The sequence below is a fragment of the Tenrec ecaudatus genome, chromosome 4, assembly GCF_050624435.1.
Source record: "Tenrec ecaudatus isolate mTenEca1 chromosome 4, mTenEca1.hap1, whole genome shotgun sequence".
In the NCBI taxonomy this organism is placed as follows: domain Eukaryota; kingdom Metazoa; phylum Chordata; class Mammalia; order Afrosoricida; family Tenrecidae; genus Tenrec; species Tenrec ecaudatus.
The window spans coordinates 5,475,092-5,496,422 of record NC_134533.1 but is presented as its reverse complement, the minus strand read 5'-3'; the positions used below and the strand labels follow the sequence as shown (position 1 = coordinate 5,496,422).

The following is a 21,331-nucleotide window of genomic DNA, read 5'->3' as shown; positions in this document are numbered from 1 at the left end:
ACATGCTAAGCGAGCGCTCTACCATTTGAGCTAATTCCCCAGCTCGAGGTTTCTTCCGTCACCGGGAAGCACATAGCGTCCACGTCATCACGGGCGTCCCCCGTCGCGGCCCCGCCCCCGGGAGTCGCGCTCACTCATTGGCTGCCCTGCGGCCGGCTGTTTTAAAAAGCACCGGCTCCTCCGATTGGTGGATAGCAGCGTCCGTCAGGCGGAGGATGCTGTTGCTACGGCGCGGGGGAACCCCGCCAGGCTCCTCCCGCTCTCAGACTCCCGGGGTCCTAGAGGTTCCGGATCCGCCAGGTCCATGGGAAAAGAAGCCGCCTCTCGCACTTGACTGACGGCACCCGCGAGCCAATCAGAGTGGAGGTCGCGGAGCTCGCGGGCCAGCCAATAGGCTGTAGGGGGCGGGAGACGGCGGCCAATGCGGGACGCTCTGAGGGCGGGGCAGAGCGGCGATTGGGGGCGAGGCGGCCGAGGGAGGGCGGGGGGAAGCTCAAGGCCTACTTGATACGTCCGCCATTTTAGGCGCTTCGCTGATGGTGTCGGTGAGCGCGTTTCCCGCCTGAGCGCGACGGGCGGCGGGTCGCGAGCTCCTCCAGGTAACCGCGGGGGGAGGAGGCGGCGGCGCCGGCGGCGGGCGGGGGGCGCGCGGCGGGGGCTCCCCGTCAGGTCTCCGGCCACGGGCCGCGGCGTCCGGTCCCTCCTCCCCTCCCCCCCGGAATCCGCTCGCTCGCCCCGCGGCCCGGAGGCGGCGAGTCCCGGCCGTCCCCGCCCGTCCTGTCAGGCCGCGCGCTCGCCCGTCGAGGCCGCGCCGGCTGGCCGCCTCCGGAGCCCGGGGCGTCCGGGCGCCGGGTCCCGCAGCTCGGGCCGGGTGGCCGCTCCGGGGCTCTTCGGCGTGGGCCCGGCGTCGGGGGGACCGGCAGCAAGTGGCGGCGCGGGCTATTGTTGGACTCTGTTCCTCAGCAGCCGCCCCGGCGGCTCCGTGCGTTCGCCGCAGGCTCGGGAGCCCGGCCGAGCGAGCCCCGACCCCGCGCTTGGCACTGAGGGTGGCCCTGCGCGTCCCCGCGCTCGGAGCTGTCCGCCTTCCCAGCCCCCGGGCTTCGGCTCAAGTCGGACTCTTTCGCGGAGAGGACCGGGCGAGCCCGCGGGGGCCCGTGTCAGCCCCAAACTTTGCCCTTCGCCCCGCCACCCACCACCGCGACCCGGGTGCGCGTCCTAGAGTCGCTGCGCTCCCGAGGGGGCCACTTGGCCGCTGTGTCCTTTAATCTCGCGGCCCTCGGCAGCGCTGGCAGTGCCCCCTTTAACTCCTGGGACGTTAACTGAGATCCTGCCCTCAAGGTCATGTGGCAGACGGGCAGCAAGTACGAGCGGGACCCCGGGATCTGCACCCCTGGTCACAAGTGCCTGTGGCCGGGCGTCCTTTCCTTTGGAGTGCCCACTGCTGGGCCTTCCCACCATCGCTCTGTGACCTTGGGCAAGTTACCGAACCTCTCTGTGATACGGAAATAATGATAGGGTCTGCCTCCCCCAAAGTTGTCGCCAGTCAATCAATTAATTGCGTGCATCGCTACTACTTGAAGCCGCCTAGCAGACTCAGCTCTGTAATCAGCAGCTATTAATTTCAGGCTGCTTTTAAAATGTGTAGGCACTGTTAGGGCAGAGTCCTGGTGGCATAGTGTTTAAGCACGTGGCCACTAACCTGAAGATGGTTGGTTCAAACCCACCAGCTGCCCTGCCCGAGACAGCAGTGGTCGCCTGCTTTGGCAAAGATGACAGCCTTGGGGATCCAATGGGGCCAGTTCTCTGGCCTGTGGCGCTGCTCTTGAGTTGCAGTGGACTGGACCAGCAGCAGGTCCGGGAGTCAGGTGAGCGCCAGAGCCCTGGTCCCTGTGGAAAGCTCTGTAGAGGTCGTGCACTAGAAGTAGTGGCCCTCCTGGGGGGGGAGTTGGACATTTCTTTCAGTGCTCCTCAGGATGTTTTGTATCTCATGCAGTTGGGCGCAGGGGAGCCTTTGGGACAGGCGTCCTGAAACTATGGCCCCCGGGCCACATGCACCCGGCCGAGGACATTATCCGGCCTGCTGGGTGTTTTTGCCCCGTTTGTTTTGTTTTGTTACTCCAAAATATGTGCAGTGTGCATAGGAATTCGTTCATAGTTTTTTTTTAAACTATAGTCCGGGCCTTCCAACTGAGGGACAGTGAACTGGCCCCCTGTTTAAAAAGTTTGAGGACCCCTGCTTTGGGAGTTTTAGACGAATGCTGATCCTTAGACTGCGGCGTCCTGCATCCTGAGAGGGCCGGCAGGTAATTGTTTAGGCTCCAAGTAAGCAAGGTGGACCCACCTGGGCTGAGGTTCGGAGGAACACAGCTGAGATGTTGAAAGGTTACCTGCTTAGCATCCATGTAGATATGTAGGTTAGTGAAGGCAGATCAGGAAATAACTCTTGTCCTTGCTCATGGCTGCCCTAAAAGCTATTTGCCCCGTCTCCTCCTCGCAGTCTCACATCCTGCCTGCGTCTGCCCCACATGTGGCACTGAGGACCCTGCTGGTACCCCTCTGGGGGCTGATTGAGGGGTGTGTGTGTCTGTGTGACTGTCACTCCCCATGGACTGAGAAGACGTAGGCGACTCTTTACGTTATGTGAGACGGGAAGAAGACTATTTTTGGGGTTCTGTAAAGCTACTTTTCTGTAAATTACAGCAACCCCCTCCTTCTCCCCAGCTTTGTTAGTTCCATTCCACTAATAGAGAATTTGAGCAGAAAATGAATAGTAATAGAATTAAGACTTGATATAGAGTAAGGTTTCATTAAGGTAAGTTTTTATCTTACTGCAAGCAAAACAACTGTGTGTGAAAGGGTATTTACCAGGATTGGTATCTAGTTAGTGTTTGTGAGTAATGTGTGTGTGTGTGAAAAGAGTATTTACCAGGATCGGGATCTAGTTGGTGTTTGTGAGTAGTGTGTGTGTCTGTGTGTGAAAGGGTATTTACCAGGATCGGGATCTAGTTGGTGTTTGTGAGTAGTGTGTGTGTCTGTGTGTGAAAGGGTATTTACCAGGATCGGGATCTAGTTGGTGTTTGTGAGTAGTGTGTGTGTCTGTGTGTGTCTGTGTGTGAAAGGGTATTTACCAGGATCGGGATCTAGTTGGTGTTTGTGAGTAGTGTGTGTGTCTGTGTGTGTCTGTGTGTGAAAGGGTATTTACCAGGATCGGGATCTAGTTGGTGTTTGTGAGTAATATGCATCTTCCATCTTAATCTCTTGGCTGTCTGAGAGGCAGCATACATTTTGAAACATCAGTCTCCTCTTGCACTTGCAGAGTTTCATGATGGTGACTGGGCAGCTCCTCTAACACGCAGCATTGACTTTGCCACATAAGAAGCCCACGCACCTGCAGGGTACCCCTCATGAGTCCAGTTCTGAGTGCCCAATGTGGGCTGAGTAAGTAGGGTTAAAACTAAAAAAAAACCAAAAAAACAACAAAAAAACAAAACCAAACAAAAACCAAACTCAAGACTGACCACTTAATTCTGCCTCATAGTAGCTCTCTCGGACAGCAGAGCTGCCCCATGTGGGTTCTGAGATGGTAGCTATTTTGGGGAATGGGAAGCTCATCTTTCTCTGGAGGAGCCAGCCCTCTGGTGGTCTTCACCCACTGACCTTGTGGTGAGCACCCTGGTGCCTCACTTGCAGCACTGTCAGGCTCCTAGCCCTGTGTTTAGGTGAGGTATCCTGAGAAATCCATCTTTTGGCTTTCAACAACCACCCTGTTTTTCTTCTTAAGCGAGTATCACATAGCCTGTCTTTAACTTACTCTGGATGGTGTTAGGTGCTTGGGGGTAGTGGGGCGAGTTCCGACTCAGCATCATGTCCAATAGATGTCTGGTCTGGTGCTGTCCTCGCAGTTGCTGTTAGATTTGAGCCCTGTGTTCTCCAGATAGGTGGTCTTGAACTGGGGAGATGGCCCCCAAACTTGGCATTTTGCTTGTCTAGCACTGGTGACGCTGGACGGTGTCTGTGCAGGGGCCCTGCTTGCCATCTGTCTTCCTCTGCCCAGAACATCACCCCACCACCCGCCTCTGTCGCTGCTAGGCTGGCTGGCTTGGGCATGTTGAGCGCAGGGCCCCATCTCTGGAAACTCATTGTGGGACGGCCTGAGAAGGCGGTTTTCCAAAGCCCTGCTAAGGTTTGGATCATACCCCCTGCCCCTCCCCCCTGCTACAGATCACAGATTTAGGGACTCCTTCTGGTGTCTCTGGTGACTGTGTAGTGGTGGGGACAGGAGATGGTGGGCACCCCTGATTTCCCAGGTGCCTGGAGATGGAACTGTAAAAGAAGCAATAGCTTAGGAACTTTTTCCCACTTAGCTCCTGAAAATAAGTTACCATGTTGTGCAGAAACTTAGGGACCTTCTCTGATGGTAGGGACCCTTCTGTGCAATAAATTACCACATATACTCGTGTATAAGCCAAGTTTTTCAGTGCATTTTTACTGCCGTTTTTGTGGTAAAATTAGGCGCCTCGGCTGATACTCGAGTCAGCTTAAAAATAAGTATGTATGGTGCCTTACGCTGCTGGGGCTCCTGGGCGTGTATCTCCTCATGCTGTCTGGTAGCGCTGGTCTCAACTGCCACTTTCCTCCTTTTAATTTGATTTTAATAAAGGCATATTTAGAGAGAGGTTTATAAAAATATTTTTTTAGAGAGAGAGTTTAAGATGCTCACAAACACAAACAGGTAATCTCTCGATTCCAGCTCCTTGGCACCTGGCTGGGTGGCAGCAGGGTTGTGTTTCTTTTTAAATTTAATTAAAAAAATTTTTTTTGGCTGGCTGTGTTTCTTGACGGTTGGTTTTTCCCAAAAGTAGTTCCCCCACTGTTTCCCCTGATGCCTCTGGGTGGGTCCGACGGCCAGCTGGTCAGTTAGCAGCCAAGCATGCCGTCCGTGGGCACCACTGCCTTGTCCTCCGGGTCTGGGTGCTTTGTGCCAGGGACGTGTGATTCCACAGACTCAGTGCAATGGGTGGGTGCTCTTCCTCAGGTGAGTGGGGGCATGCCTCCACTTTGCACACACCTGACACCCAGGTCGTCTGGGCGACTGCAAGGACAAAAGTACAAACACTGGATGTGTCTCCACAGGTGGCTGTCAGTATTTGGACCTAGAAAAGGCAGGAGGCCATGGAAACACTTCTGTTCGAGTGAGACTGTCTCTGCCTGTGTTAAGAAGGGCACCTGCCCTTCCCGGTAGAAGTCTTCTAATCTTCATTTATTTGATCAGCAAACATATTAATTGAGCCCTGAGCCTGCCAGGAACTGTAGTCGGTATTCCATCATGAACAGGCCCTTAGGGACTTCTGGTCTGGGGAGTAGTAAGCAGTTGCTAGAGAGCTGTAGGCTGGCACGGGAGACCGGCTTTTGTGTAGTGACAGACAGGATCGATTCGTGCCAGGTTGTGCTCCATGCACCATGGTTGTCAGTTGATCAGACTTTAGCACTGACTTGTGGATCCCAGATCCTCCCACACTGAGGCAGCTTCTGGAAGCCCCTTGACATCGGGAAGTAGAGGGCACGTAGAGCCAGGTTTTCCTGCTGCAGCCTGGGTCCTGGTGGCTGGAGATTTGTGTCTTTGGCTGTTTGACTGACATTGGTGGACGCTTCGTTGCTGTGGAAGCCCCTCCCTGCTTTTCTTCCCTAGAAGAATGACTGCTATCAGTTTATCTGGGGGGGGGGGGTGTTGGAAGGTTACCTTGATGGATGTCTGGTCTTGGACGGGGTGACTAGGTAGCAGAGAAACAAACAAAAGGGAGAGAGAAAGAGCCTTTTTTGCCCCAGTTGGGCATTCTGTCTGGGGCTTAGTGAGCACAGGCCTCACCCTTGAGACACTGCTTGTCATTTATTTACAGTTGGCGAATATTGACTGGTTTAGCCAGTGTTGAAGACCACGTGGTTGCCTGTGAGCTTGTCCTTTACAGTGTGGTAGGTTCTCACCGTCTGTTGTTGATGACAAAGGAGATGCTGGCTTTGGACCTCACCACTTTGGAGGAAACTGCTATTACTGAAAGGTGTGGTGTGGAGTAAGCATTGCATGGCTAACTGCAAGGTTGGTGGTACAAACCCATCAGCTACTCCTAAAGATGACAGCTTCTGACGCCATCCTGTGTCATGAGTAGACTTGCAGCAGGAATGCCACATTGACTTTGTGTGCCTCGGGGCTTGGCTTCCATGGCCTCTGGGGACCTAGGGGGAGATCAGTGCGAGATGATTAAGAATATTGAGTAGAACTGAAAAGGCTGTCGAGATGGGAGGTGGCATCTGGATGCTGAGTCAGACTTGGAGCAAGCTGTGGGCACTGCGAGTTAGAACCTTGGGTTCCCATTCTTGTTAGTCGGTGCTGACTCATGGTGAATGTTGCCTGCCCTGGGCCATCTTCTGATCATTGGTATGGTTGCCTCCCTTGTGGCTGTGCCATCAGTCCAGCTTCTCATTTTCACAGACCTGCTGTTTTGCCCCATGTGGTGTCCTTCCCCGAGATTGGCCTGAAGTCAGCGAACTGATGAAGTCTTGCCCTCTTCACTTCTAAGGAGCTGTCAGGTTGTATTTCTAACACTTGGATGGAGACCTGGAGTAGAACACTGGTGCCCCTCTCTGGGAAGGGGAGGAAGGAAAAAACATGCCCTTGATCAAGGAAGTTAGCCCCAGGTTCCACAGAGAGGACAAGTAGTGGCTATTTGCTAGACTTTGGTCACATCTGTAGGGCTTTCAGGCCTCCGACAGGGACAGTGGTGGGAGAAGCAGACTGGTTATGTGCCGGGCTGCAGACTAGGAGGCCGCAGCTTGAAACCACCAGCTGCTCTGAGGGACAAAGAGTGACCATCTCGGAAACCTCCAGGGGCAAGTTCTGCATGACGTTGTCAGCATGGACTCGATGGCAGTGACTTGGGAGTATTCACTTGATCGGCTCTTGAGGGCTTCTCATGATTAACAGCATTTTGGAGCTGGGGACAGCCGTAGAATTGATTGCGTCCTGGAGGAAATTTTAGGGCATGCTGGAGAATGGATCCAGGGGCAGTGGGAACATCTTAGTTCCTCTGGTTGTGGTGCTCCCACTAGGTCACTATTTCAAGTGTCATTTAAGAGTGACATCACAGTTGGATCTCACTGAACATGAAGTATAAATAGCATATTTTATGCAAATTGACACATTAACTTGTTCCTGTGCTTGGGGTCCTGTGTGCATGTGTGTGTTACTTGTGGGGAAGGGTTTGAACCTCTTCCAGTGTGTCTCCTCTTGGTGGTAGTTCATGTTAGCCTCCTGCTTGTCGTTGAGGAAGTAGAAAAGTGGGGTGTTGCTTCTAGACTTGGGCAGGTCTCACCTGCTTCTCTGAGGTGAGACTCTGCCCCCTTCTGGATTAAGCTACACTCTTCCAGTAACTCCCCTTCTCTTTGCAGGGTTCTCCTCCTTGATTTGTCACACCCTGGGTAGAGTCAGCAGTTCAGGTTTGGCATCTACCATGGGCACGGCATTTTGCTGCCCAGGGTGTGTGTGTTCCCAGGTAGTGTTTGGTCTCTGCCCGCTGCCCTTCAGGCATGTTGTGCAGGGGAAGCCTGGACAGGTCTGAAAAGCTGGGCGTGAGCACCGCCTGCAGCCGCGCGACCCTGATGCTGCGCGACATTTCTGCCGCATCTGTGAAGCAACTGTTCGTGTGACCTGAGGGCACGGGGCCCAGCCCAGAGCGGCTTTGCATTACTATTACTAACGCCACCGTTTGTATTCCCCGACAATGATCGAACGAGGCACAGAAATTATGCAACTGCTGGGGCCCTTGAGGGAGAGGGTCACAGAGGAGCTTTGAGGTCTGACTGCTGGGCTGGCCTAGAGTGGGGTGGCGACATGGGCAGGAGTGGTTATGCAAGTAAGTGTTTTCTTTAGTTGTGCCTCCCTCCCCCCAAGTTGGCTTGCTCCCCTGCATTTTATTTGTCTGTGTAATAAGGTCTTCCTTTGGCTGGAGTAGAGGTCGTCACTGTCAGGTTTTCCACTTTGTGTTCACAAAACTAAACCAAACTCACTGCCATCGAGTTGATTCTGATCCCTAGGGACCCTTTGGAACAGGGTCGGACTGTAACCCTGCACAGAGGAGATGGCTTCCTCTTTCTCCCGAGTAGCGAGCAAGTGGTGGTTTCGAACTGCCAACACAACCACCGGTCTCCAGCCTGTGCTCTGCAACATTCCTCTTGAAACCGCCTTTCTGTTGCCACATGGGACCCGGCAAGGGTGGCTCCCTTTGCCCTGGAATCTCCCAGGGGAATCTCACTTTTTGAAGTATTGAAGATAATCACATGTGCCTTGAAATGCTAATGTGTTATAAGCCTACTCGCTTATCGAGTGTCTTGTTTGGACGTTTCTGTGTATGAATGACACCCGTCTGGCAGTGGTGAACTTCAGGTTCACCATTAAACCGTGAGATGCAAGTGATTTATGCTGCCCGGTGACCTGTCATCTGGCTGGGCCCTGGCTCTCTGGGCTGGGTTAAGTGGTAGGGTAGTGATAATGTGGTCATCTCCAGCTGTGGGTGATTTCTACCTGGTGACCTGGAACCTAACGGCCAACAAGTGAGAAGTGGGTGTGCACTTGCTCTTAATTTCCAACTCTTTGAGTGTCTGCAAACTTTTTTCTGTCAAGGACCAGTTAGTTAGTAGGTATTTTTGTCTTTGTGGGCTTTCCAGCCCAGGTTCTCAAAGAGACTTGGCCTACCACCCCCTTTCCAGAAAAAAATTACTCAGCACCCACATGGCAATTAGGACCTTTTTATACTGTAGCCCGTAACCCAGGGTGATGTACAGTGATCTGCTTTTGCAGCCCCCCCCCCCCCCCCTAGTTTCAGGAGCCCAGGGCGTGGTTAACAAGTGGGACTGTTCACTCCAAGGAGGTTAGCAGTTGGAAAGCACCAGCCGCCCCTGGAGAGCAAGGCCATCTTTGTGCTCCTGACAGCAGTTAGTCTGTCCTGTAGCGTTGCTGTGAGTTGGCATTGGCTCCATGGCCGTGAATTTGTTTGTTTGGAGTGGGTCCTCCTTTGGGAAACTAGTCTCTGCAGCTACTCTCTGTCTGCCAAATGCCCAGAAACGAAGACCACCTTCCACTGCAGCAGCCCTTTCAGAAAGGCGCAGGACGGGATTTAGGCTCTGGGCACAGTTGGCCAACACTGTCTCCGGTTGTTATTGTCATACTTTTTAATGAGCTCACATATCGTAGGTGCATCTACATGTGTACAGATGTTGTGAAGCCTGAGACCCAACACCGTGTACTCACTGTCCAGCTGAGAACTAGAATGTGGCTGCCCCCAAGGCAAGCACTGCCTGGCTGCCACTGAGGGTGCATCCTGGTTCAATATCTGTCGTGGCTGCGTGGCAGGCACGGCCTGCTGCCTATGTTACGCTTACCTTTCAGTGGGGGCACGGCCATGAGCAGGGCAACATAAGGTCCCGTCCTACTTAGACCTAGGACAGGGAGAGGAGGTGACGCAGGGAACAAAGGGGGTGGTGGTGGTCATGATAGAGATTATGTGGGAGACCTTTTAGCAGGAGGAGGTGGAGGGTAGTAGCATTGTAGGCAGGAAGAAGGTGGTGAGGTCAGTGTACCTTGGGAGTCCTGGGGGGTTGGAGGTTGAGGGTCAGGCAGGTCACACAGGCCACCGTCCAGGAGGTAAGCCATAGGAGTGGTTTGAGCAGAGAGAGGCTATATTGTATCTTCCCCGTATACGTAGCTCACACAAACAATGCACATGCTCATATAAGGAGCATAGCCAGCATAGGAAACCACATTTGAGGAGATTCCAGTCTTATTTGAGCTGGGTGATGTTTTCACGACTACCTGCCCTGGGCTGCTGAAGGAGGAGGCCGAGTGAGGCAGGGAGGGGTAGGAGTGAGGGGTGAAGGCAGAGCCAGCAGGGCTTGCTGACAGACAACATGTGGGTGCGGTTGGAGAAGCGGAAGGACGGTGCCAAGGGTTGCTCAGGGAGAAGACTCAGGATGGACAGTTTGGAAGGTTTACTCTGTGGAAGGAGGTAGGAAAGGACAGGTATTTGGAGTTCAGCGCGGAGGCTTGGGCTGACGATGGGACATGGTGAGTCTTCAGTGAATAGATGGTATCAAGATTGAGGAGTAGCTTCAGGCGGAGGTGGGGAGGTGCAGTGTGCTGTCCTGCTGTGAGGCCACTGACCAGTGCCCTGGGGAGGAGGGGCATCAGGCATCAAGGCAGAGCCTGAGGGGAGGGTTGGGGTGCAGAGGTATGACTCAGCGGGGAGCTGTGCTGGAGCAGGGACTGGACAGCAGTGAGTGGGGTCAGTGCCTGGATGCAGGAAGCTGTGGATGCCACCTTCCTGTCTTCTCAGTGAGGTGGGAAGGAGGTAAAGGTAGGGCAGTAGCACATGGAGAGGGGAGAACGGGAGGCTGGGTAGGGGGCAGCTCTTCCTGCATACAGAGTGACAGGGCTCTGGTGGATTCCTTTTGGTTTAACAGCCAGCATGGGGTGGGCCTGGTTGGGGCTGCCCCTTGAAGCCAGACTGGCAGAGTCCGGAAGGAAGGCCAGGAGGACAGTGAGGCTTCAGACTACAGCTGTCTGTAGAGGTTGGTGCTCTGTCCTGTGCTTGGAGGAGAAGATTGTTTTTACAGTGTTGACCAACACTGAAGCCCTTTCTTCAGAGTTTGGATGGGAGGGTACCAAAAGCCAAAACCTCCCGACCATCAAGTTCATTCTGACACAGACGACCCTACAGGAGAGGGTCCAACTGTGCCCTCGCTGGTTTCTGAGAGTGAGTCTTTACAGAAGCCACCTCTTTCTCTTGACGTGTGGGTGAGTTCGAACCTCCCCCTTATGGTTGGCAGCTGCGCTGCTGGGAGTCCTTTATGGCCTTTCTAGCCATGGATGGATTTTGTTCCTCCCTTCAAATGACTTCCTTGAGGGAGGTCGGGGAGACACTGATGGTGTTATACAATTCAGCTGGGAGTGACTGTCCTGCTGGGTATGAAGAAGTGGGGGAGGGCGTGCTCAGCTAGTCATGCAGCATGTCCTTTGGACCCCGAGGTCCCTGTTAATGGAATTGCCTCAATCCCAGAGATGGCAGTGGCCCCAGAGGAGAGACAGGTGCTGCAGCAGAACCAGGAGACGCAGCAGCGGACTTCCCAGCCTATAGACCCGGTCAAGCTGAGTGCTTCGGGCAGGAGGCTGTGGGTGGGTGTGGTGCCTGGGTGCTTCATGAGAGGAGCTGGGTTTTCAGACCCAGGGGGTGGAGCTGAGTGTCTTGGGGCTTACAGTAGAGCGGTAGGTGTGCCCCTGACATGTGTGTTGTCGTAGGGGCAGTCACTTCAGTGCTGACTCACAGCGACCCTCTGTGCAACAGCACGAATCACCTCCTGGTGCTGTGCCAGCCTCACAGTATTTTCTTACCAGGGTCTTCCTTTTTTGCTGCACTTCTGCTGTACCAAGCACAATGTCCTTTCACAGGACAAAGCTCTTTAGGGCATTGATGGGCAGCCCTAAGAGCTTTGTAGCATTGCCTGAGCAGGGCAGCGGCTATGCTAAGGCTGAGGGCCAGAGAGAGGCCTGCCTAGGGACACAATTTTTCTGACCAAACAACTGTTTCCTCAGAATTATAACCTGTTGCTTTTCCAAATAAACCCCCCTCACCGAGTTCTGTGTAGTCATTGCATTGATGGATCAAACACTGTGGAGATGTAGAGTATGCTATGGGAGGAGGGATACTGGTACCTGGATGGTGGAGTCAGTCTGGGGAGCCTGAGAAGGTCAGGTGTAGCCCGCAAGGTGTGTTTGTAGCAGCCTAATATCACCATATCACCCCTCACACTGCCGGCCTTCATTTGGCATTGTGGGGCAGGTTGGTGTATAGGAACTTGGGTCCTTGTGTGTGTGTGCGCATGTGCTATGAAGTAGCAGTTTTGTGGAGTTGTTATTCACATAACATATAATTTGCCCAAATAGGGAGTGCAGTGTGGTGGCTTTTAGTATATTCACAGAATTGTGTAACCATCACCGTAGTTTAATTTTGGAACGGTTTCATCCTCTCAGAAAGAAACTCAGCCCCTTGTCCTCTCCTCTCCACTTCCCCGTCCGCCACTCCACACTCAGCTAATCGCTAATCCACTTTCTAGGAGCCAAGGTGGTGGTGTGCTTCAGCATAGGACCAACCACCACATGGTCAGCAGTTCAAACCACCAAGTGCTCTGAGGGAGAAAGATGAGGCTTTCTACTCCCTTAAGGGTTTACAGTTTCGGAAACCCATAGAGACAGTTCTGCCTTGTTTTACAGGGGTCATTATGAGTCAGAAGTCACTCAATGGCAGTGAGTTTTTGGCTTTTAATCTACTTTCTCCACTGTAGATTTGCCTGTCATGGACATTTCATACGATGGAATCAGTAGAGTCCTTTGTATCTGACTGTTTTCTTTCAGGACGCGTTTGCAGAGGCCGTCTGTGTTGTAGCATGCTGTGTCAGCATCACTGTGGCACTGTGTGGAGTTACCACATTTCAGTCATTCATGCCTCAGCTGGGGACAGTAAGTTACTCTCCCTTCCCTCTAAACAGCTGACCACTGCTGTGAGCTTTTGTGGCCTTGCCTTTGTGTGGTATGTGTTTCCTTTTCTCCCGCATGCGTGTTTATGGGTGGCATTGTGGGTCGCTGTAACAAGAGTCCACATTTTGAGCCGTTTTCTGTGTGGCTGCACCATTTGACATTGCCACAGTGTTTTCTCATCTTTGTCAGCGCTCCCTAGGGTCTGTCCTTTTACATTGAAGTCACCCTATTTGCTCTGATGTGATGGCCTACTATGGCAAGATCTCCCAGAGCCCTAATGGTGTCGAGCATCTTTTTATGTGCCTCCTGGCTGTTTGTGTACGATATAGATGTATTTTAGAAATTCTATTCAATTTCTTTGTACAGTTTTATTAATTTATTTTTGCCCAGTTATAGTTTTTTCCATCTTATCTTTAATGATGAAGTTGAATAGCTTTTATATTTCTTGGCCATTTGGATTTGTTTTGTGAAATGTCTGTTTATATCTCTCATTCATAGTCTGTCTTACACACACACACACACACACACACACACACTACATTGAACTGAGCTGTTTAGATTTTTTCATTTATAGGAATTCCCTTGTGTATTCTGGATAAATTGTATTAGCCCTTGGGCTACAGATGACTGATCAACAGGGTGCTAGAGAGGAGCAGCTGAGTAGCACTAACTGCGTAGCACTCAGGTTCCCGTGGGCCCTGGTGTGTGTGTGTGTGTGTGTGTATGTATGTATATGTGATAAACTTTTTCCCATTATTTTTTTCTTGCTAACTTTTTGCCTAAAAAGTTTTCATTCTGTGGAAAGGTGGCAAGGCTAGCCCAATGAGCACTTACCGGTGCTTATCCTTCCTGTGGGCTCAGCAGTGGCTGGTCTTGTCCTGTGTTTATGCCTGCTCACTGAATTGTGTTTCAGTTAAAAGTTGTTTCTACACCATACTTAGAAAGGTTTCCTGCATTTGCTTCTCAGAATTTCAAAGTTTGACTGGCATGTTTGACTTTTTAAAAGTGTACCTGGATGTGATTTTGGGTGTGGTGTGAAATAGAAACCAGTCTTGTGCTTTCCACGTCTCCCAGGAAGCTTGTGTGGCCAACTGGTCGCCATCTCGTCTTGTGGTTTGCGGCGAGCCCGTGCATGTTCAGTAGAAGGGAGCTTCCTCGGGTTTTCAGTGTCTGACATTCCACCAGTGGGCAGGCAGGGCTTTCTTGTGAGCTGGTTCTGGCTAGCTGCCAGGCAAGTCCCCTGGCTATGGAGCCAACTCGGGCTTAACCAAGTTTCCTTCCACGCGTTTGTGGGGTTTGCTTGGGCTCTGCAGTTCCTTCCGTTAGTTGGCTTGGCCTCGTGCCGGTATGGCCACTGTATTCATGGCCGTTGTGTTGAGCCACTTTTGATATTTGTCCAGGCAACCTGCTCACCAGCTTGCTGTTTGCTAACTGCGCTCAACCTCGGCTTATTGTCCTTCCAGACAAATTTTAGAATCCGCTAGTTAAATTCCCTGAAAAATTCTGTGGGGATTTTGATTTGAATTTTGCCTTTTGAGAGTTAACTGGGCTATATTGAGTTTTCACATTCAAGATAGTTGGTATCCCTTTTTGTTTACGTGTTTTTAATCAAGATAATAATGTATTAAATAAACACTCCATGAGGTGTACTGGCTTAAACACAACAGGCACTATTCCCTGCTCATAGCACACGGGTAGGATGTGGAATGTACATTGTGTGACTCTGGACACTGAGAGTGAGTCACAAGAAGGGAAAGGGAACTTAGCACTCAGAAAGACCCTAGGCATTCCTCTCAGGATGCCAACTCAGGCCAGAGAAGAACTGCCCTGGAGGCTTCCTGGTCTGTGACTGTTTACAGCAGCTTCACGCGTATTCCACTATGCTACCACGGCCCAAAGGGGCCTTTGGTTGATCTGTCAAGACAGACTTGGGACAACAAAGAAGATTCTTGTAAGGTGCCTCTGAGTGGGTTCCAACTCTTCCTATCCCAGTTGCCGTGCTCGGGCGAATTGTTGATGCCACTGTGTCCTGGAGGTAGCGCTCTTAGTCCTGTGGGGACTTCTGCTGCTTCTGTCTACACATCCTGCTCCCGCCTGCCTTCTAGGACCTTCAGGAAGGCTGCTCAGGGTGACAGCCCTGAGACCAGGGCGCTGGCTGGATCCCTTTGGTTTTAGGCACTAACACAATGCTAAGAAATTGGGAAGATAGCTACTACCCATAGACTTGAAGAGATTTGTGCCTTGAGATGATGACAATATGAATTTTTCCCCCTTTATTAACAATTACTTTAAAAGGCAATGTTGAGGAGCTAACAACAATGACTACAAGAAAGAAGAACATGTTCTAAAATGGATTGTAGTGATGTTTGCACAACTTGTCTTAAATATGATTGAACTCAGTATGAGATGTGAATTATATGCTAACAAAACTTTGAAAATGGTAATATTGAAATTAGTCTTGCATTTTTGGAGTAAGCCGGCTTGAAAGTGATGCATTCTTTCTATTTTAAAATTACATTTACTTAAATTTTTGATTAGTTAGTATATTGAGTATCCAGGGTTGGTCTGTGATTTTCTTTTTTATATCAAATTTGATGAGTTTAATGAAATAAAGCTGTAGAATTTCTTCATTTTCTATTTCCTGAGAGAGTTTAAAGTATCTTCTTTAAAAATGAGTTAGTACCTAAAAGCAAAGGCACTTCTGACATCCCTGGTTTCATCCTAAACCTTAAAATTAGTCCAAACCCCACCTCAAGTGCCGCACATTCACTTTGACTGGCTTGCTGCCTAAGTGAAGACCAAGGAGACTGGAGAGGCCGCTAGTCCTGAGCAATCTCCTTGGTAAAGGAACCTACTACACACAAGGGTCGTTCCCTCTTAAGACCAAGATATACAAGTAAGATATCTGCTAGTCCTGACTTGCTGGATCCACAAAAGACCCCTCCTTTCAGTCTTATCTTTAAGCCATTGACAAAGATTTTGCAGAATTTACTGTTACAGCTGTTGGAAGAATCAAATCACTAGGAACTCACTCAAAAGAGCCGCTCTGGTGTGACTTTTCAGATTCAGGCTATGCTTGAGGGTGTGGCAGTCTGGTTCCCACCCCTCTTTTCTGTTTTACACTTGTGCTGAGTCAAATGTTGCTTTCTCCTCCCTGTTGTAATCTTGTGATAAATTTCCCCTAGGACAAGGTTTAGTGGAATTTAACCAGTAAAGCCTCCAGGGCCTACTGTTGTTTTTTTTCGAGATTTAAAAATTATTTTAATGTTTATAAAGTCATGAGAGCCTTTTTTTTCTTAGTCACACTTAGAAATGGACATTTTTCTAAAACTGTATATGTATATATTTGATGTCTAGATTGCTAAAAATACATTGATAAAAAATTATTTCTTTTTGAATCTTTGCTATATTTGTAATTCACACTAAAATTTAGCTTACATTAGATGCTTCGCTCATTGCTTTTAAGACTTTTCAAATAATCTCAACTGTACGTACGTCTAAATAAAACTTTAGACGTACCTGACTTTGTCTGTGGCCACTTCAGCTGCATTCCATAAGTTAATTAATTTTTTTAGTGCTTCCCAGTTGTCATTTATTTTATTTCTTTAAAAAATTTTACACTGTGAATTGGGTAATGGTTTACAGAATAAATCAATTTTTTTTTTCATTCAACAATTCACTGTCATTTTTGGCATTGACTCCAGTTTTTGTTTCCAGTTCTCGGCCTTGCCCTTTGTTGCCTTTTGGACTTTGTCCTGGGGACAGATGCTAAAGACTGGGCAGACCCCTGTGTGATTGTGCACTGACCCCTGTGTGATTGCGTGGCTGACAATTGAGCCACTGGTGAGAGGTCAGTTCTCCTCCTGAAGGGTAACTAGGGACCCACCTCCCTAGTCGTGGTAGTGATGGTGGTGGGGTTCATGCCCATATATGTTCTGCTATGTAGAATGTTTTCTGTGGACTTCTTAATTTTTCAGGTTTTCTTACTTTTTGCTTTTTAAGTTTAGAAGGCATATTCAAAAATCTCTATGTAGCTTAACATTTTTATTGCTGTTGATTTTTAACTGCATTGCTCTTAAATTGAAGTCCAGCAGGCTAAGCATTGAATTGCTAACCACACGGTTGGTGGTTCAAGCCACCCCTGGGGAAAACTATCAAGATTTACAGTCTCAGAAACCAGAAAGTACAGATTTTCCTCTGGCCCACTCATACCCCAGGGTCTCTATGAGTCGTAATCTACTGGATGGCGGTGGGTTTAGTATAAATTTGGTTGTTTGAAATTGTTGAGGCTTGTGATTAAAAAAAAAATTGCAGTTTGAGTGAAAGTTTATAGAGCAAATCAGTGTTTCATTTGACAGTTTATGCGCATTTTGTTTCATATCATTAGTTGTAATTTCTTCCGAGTAATAGCGCTCTTCCCACTGCCGCCTCCCTGGGCTGCCACTTCCTGTTTGCCCTTTTCTGCCCGCCTTCTGTGCTTTGGTGGGGTGAGCCCTGCCCTCCGATCTCTGGGACTACGTCCCTTTTGGGTATTACTGCTCATGCTGTGGGACTAGGACTACCTGTTGGGTTGAAAGGTGGTCCTGGGTTGGGCTCCTGAGGCTGGTTTTAAATGATGTCTGGTTTGTACTAGGCCCTGGAAAAGGACATGCTTGGTCAAAAGAGGAAGACCGTCCAGGAGATGGATTGAGCCGTGGCAGCAATAGTAGGCTGGCGGAGGATTGGACAGAGGTTCCTGTGAGTGGGAACCAGATGGACGGTACCCACCACTAGCTGTGACACATTCTTATTAGCATATGCTGTCTCTAGCTGACCTCATTCATGGGATTCCCAACTTCTGTCCTGATTTTGCTCACTTGTGCTGTCAGTTACAGAGAAGGTGGTGTTAGGTGACCTCACGGAGGTCAGAGTGAAGCATGTCCACAGTGTGTGAGACAGTCTCCCACCCTTGCTTCTAAGGAACAGAACTGGCTTCTGAGACTGAGGAGTGTTGGTGAAATCCCCTGTGAATGTGGAGCATGTCAGGTGTGTCTGCTTTACACCTGTACAGCCTTTTGGAGCATGAGGAACAGCTGTTGGCATGCCAGTCTCTATACCAGATCATGGTAGTGTTAGACCTCGTGGCTTTGTGGTGAGTGCTCACCTGAGATGGGTTTTCTTTCTTTCTGTCCATTTTACTTTCGAACTCTTTTCTGGCGCCGTCGTGTTGGAGGCACGCAGCAGGATCGTGTGTTTGTAGTCTGACTCCATATTGACAAGGTCCATTTATGTTGTGATTGAAATGTTTGGCTTATTTCTTCTATCTTATTTTATACTTTATAACTTGCCTCCCCCTTGCCCTAACATTTGTACCATAGAATTTTACTCTTCATTCCTGCTCACTCTCTACACCCTCACCGTACCGAGTAACATAGGCATTGGATATGCCTGTTTGTTTCTTTATTTTAAGGAGCCTTGGTGGTGGTGTGGTTATGGGTTGAGCTGCAGTTGGCAAGTTTTCTACTGCCATAAAGAATTAGAGTCTTGGCAACCCAGGGACAGCTTTCTTTAGGGTGGCCATGAGCTGGAATCGGCACGATGACTGCTTGGTTTTCGGTGTTGATGGCACAGTGGTTAAGCAGTTTGAACCCACCAGCAGCTCCCAGAGGAAGCTGTGGCACTCTGCTTCAGCAAAGATTCCGGCCTGGCTGGTCAGGTTGTGTGTGGAGGGGAGGGCTAGCGAGGTGGAAGCGCTGCCTTCAGAAGTGTGTAGACACAGGTGGACAGCATGTCAAGAAACAGCTTCTCGTTCTGGCAGTTTTGTTTCATGGTGGCTTCAGTGACTTGTAGCACTATGTTCAGACTCACCGATGTGCTGAGTTGCTGAGTTTTCCTTGTCTGCAACTCCACAAACTGGGCTTTGTACTGTCCTTCCCTGGCAGGCTTGCTGCTATCTGTGCTCTGCTGCTGCTGATTTTCTCCGAGCACTTTGACAGTGAGCCCTCTGCCTGTTGGTTATTGATATTAATAGGCCATGTCTAGCTTTAAAACATCTCCCCCTTTTCAATTCTTTACAGAGTATTTATGCAAAGACTTCTCGTGCTCGCTCTATCTGAAGATTTGTGTGTTTCTTCAGTTCTTCAAATTTACCAATTGATTTTATGATTTTTTTTTTTTTACCTGCTGGTTCAGTGGTCTCTCTTTGGAAGTGATCTGGTGAGACTCAGAGTTTCTCAGTACAGACTCCATGCTCTTTTATGTTTTCTAGCTTCTCTGCTGTCTCCAGTGTATCTCTAACTTGGTTTTCGAGTTTAGCAATTCTCTGTTTAGCTTTGTCTAGTCTATTTATCCATCGATTCCTTTTCATTCATCACCATATTTTTAAATTTTAATAAGTTCTTATTTCTTTACCAAGTCTGCTTGTTTTCCATGGGTAGTTTCTTGTCTTTAAATCACCTTGTGTATTCTGTACTATACTTTGTGTATTTCTTCAACTAGATTGACCAAGTATTCCGTTGTTAATATGGTATTTACTTGATTTCCAGAGCTGAGCTATTATCTGATAGCTTCTTTCCTCTTGTGTTTTGTTATTTTGGGTTATGTGGTCACAGTTTCTATCCACCACATTTCTAGTTCATTCAGGATGGCCAGGTGCCCTCAGGACACTCATAATTAATGCCTAACGAGTATTTATTGAGCTCCAGCTGTGTAGCAGACGCTGTTCTAGACACATGGTATTTTTCAAAGAACCAGACAGACATAGCCCGTGACTTTTTGCTCTCTTCTGTCTCTTTGAATTACTCCTTTGGCATCTTGCCAGCTCAGACGAACCAGATTAGCCATGTCTTCACATAAGCTCTGATGAGGAAGAGTTGGACACGGTTGGCATCTTGTCATTTCGGGGAGTAACGCCCTGTGTGGAGGTTCTAGAACATCTGGATTGGGAATAGAGATAGTGTTACAAGTTAGAAGTTATTGAGCGGTGTCTGCGTGGCCCTTAGTTCTCTCCCTGTATTTCACAACAGCCCTTTTGGGTTCGTGTGTTCCTGCAGCTTAAGCCCTGATTGAGTTTAGAACTTCAGTTAATCCTTTCACCGTAAACCTTTTAGACAACTTCTCTCCTTTGTCCTCTTTTTTTTCTTCAAAACTAGTTAAATCCTGATCAGTTCCCCTTTTTTGTGACTTGCTGACAGTTCCATGTTGATGAGATCAAGTCATAAATTCCATGTTCTTGCCATTCAGTCCGTTTCCTCATCAATCCTGCCATCATATGAAGGGTGTGTTAGGCAAGGTTCTCTAGAGAAACTTTATTTTTTTAAAAAAGGTGCATTAGCACCTCCCCCTGCACTTTAAAGTGGAGTAGTCAGTGGATGGCTAGGAAACTGATGCACACCTGCCACGGCCCTCTGGGCAAGTACAGCACACTTGGAACCGTCTGAAAAGGAGCTGTGGGTCAAGTGGTGTGAGCCACGTCTGCTCTGGGGAGAGGGCAGACCCTTCCCTTCTCACCCGGAGCCTCCCACAGGCGAAGCGGGGCTGCTCCTCCTGCCACTGCTGGGTGGAAAGGAGGTCTCGTGGAGAGAAGGGTGCCAAGGACTCCTTCTGTGACACAGGGTAGCGGGCTTGAGACCCACCTGCTGGCACAGGCCTCTGTACCTTGCTCCCCCCATCCTTGACTCAGGCTAGCATTGCTCCTCCTGGAAGCAGGATTCACATGACCAGAAATCCCAGCAATTTCCTGTGAGGCCAGGCTGTTGTCATCAAACTTGCAACAGCAATGATCATCTTCCAGGGTGATGAGACAAGGAGGGTAAGACAAAGGGGGTCAGGGGTAGAGGAAAGCACCGGTGGATTAAAATAATGTTCCTGTATGTTTGTGTTGTGTCTCTTCCCAGAAACCAGTAGGCACTTGGACCACTCGAGCACCGTCCTGAGCTGTCCAGCCAAGCCCAGCTTCCCAGTCCTTGCAACAGGTGCCGCCACACTGCCCGGGACGACCGTCAGCAGCTCTGTTCTCTCCCCAAGCTGGGTAGGTGCCCCGGAGGCCTCCCTGCTTCCTTTGCTGAGATTCACTGTCTTGTGGGCTTTCTGCTCAGTTCTTAACAGCTTATTTCTAACTCTTGGTGTGGGGGTCTTTTTCTTCAGATGTTGGAGAAGCCGTGGAGGGTGGGGGCCGTAGAGCCATAGGACTAAGGTTCAGTAAGTTGGTCCAGAATGGAGCCTTGGTGGGGTCACTGTCTAGCTATCTGACCTTTGACCATGATTTTGCACTCCTAAGATGATAGTTGTCACAGCCAACCTCCTTCCTGTGCAGAAGAGGTGGCCTAGGTGTTGTGGATTTCTGGCGATTCTGCAGGTGTTCCAGTACTGAAGTCCTGAGAGGTTACAGGAGAGCAACAGCTGAGGCCTGGCCGCTGAGTTCACATTGAATGGTCTGCTCTGAGCTCTCTGCCCGCGCGCTGAGGTGACATCTCGGCAGGAGGGAGGTCTTCCCTTTCTCAATCTGTGACCATTTTCTGGTTTCACAGAAAGTCGTTGCTTTTTTAGTAGATTTCTTTAAAAAGTTGCATGTGATTACGTTTTTAGCAGAAAACTAAACTTAGATCAGATGCAAATCCCCTCCTGGTCGGTCACCTTTCCCTTGTGGGTTTTCCCTGGGTGTTTGGGGGCGCGTGAGTTCGCGCATGTGTGGGAGAGAAATACATGGTGTTGCATATGTGCGGTGTGGTAGAAGAGAAACGAGTCGACCGTGTCCTCAGCTGGCTCTTTGGC

The 21,331-nt window shown here is 49.8% G+C and overlaps 1 protein-coding gene across 6 annotated transcripts in view; it reads left to right on the top strand.

Annotated features, from left to right (window-relative positions):
* Window positions 1-488: 488 nt before the first annotated feature.
* PPP6R3 (protein phosphatase 6 regulatory subunit 3) overlaps window positions 489-21,331 on the top strand; it is a 95,354-nt gene continuing 74,511 nt past the window's right edge. For all 6 annotated transcript variants that reach the window (XM_075545253.1, XM_075545252.1, XM_075545251.1 and 3 more), the window contains exons 1-2: window positions 489-599; window positions 20,455-20,588. The gene's annotated coding sequence lies outside the window, so the exon portion shown is untranslated. The remainder of the gene's footprint in view (window positions 600-20,454; window positions 20,589-21,331) is intronic.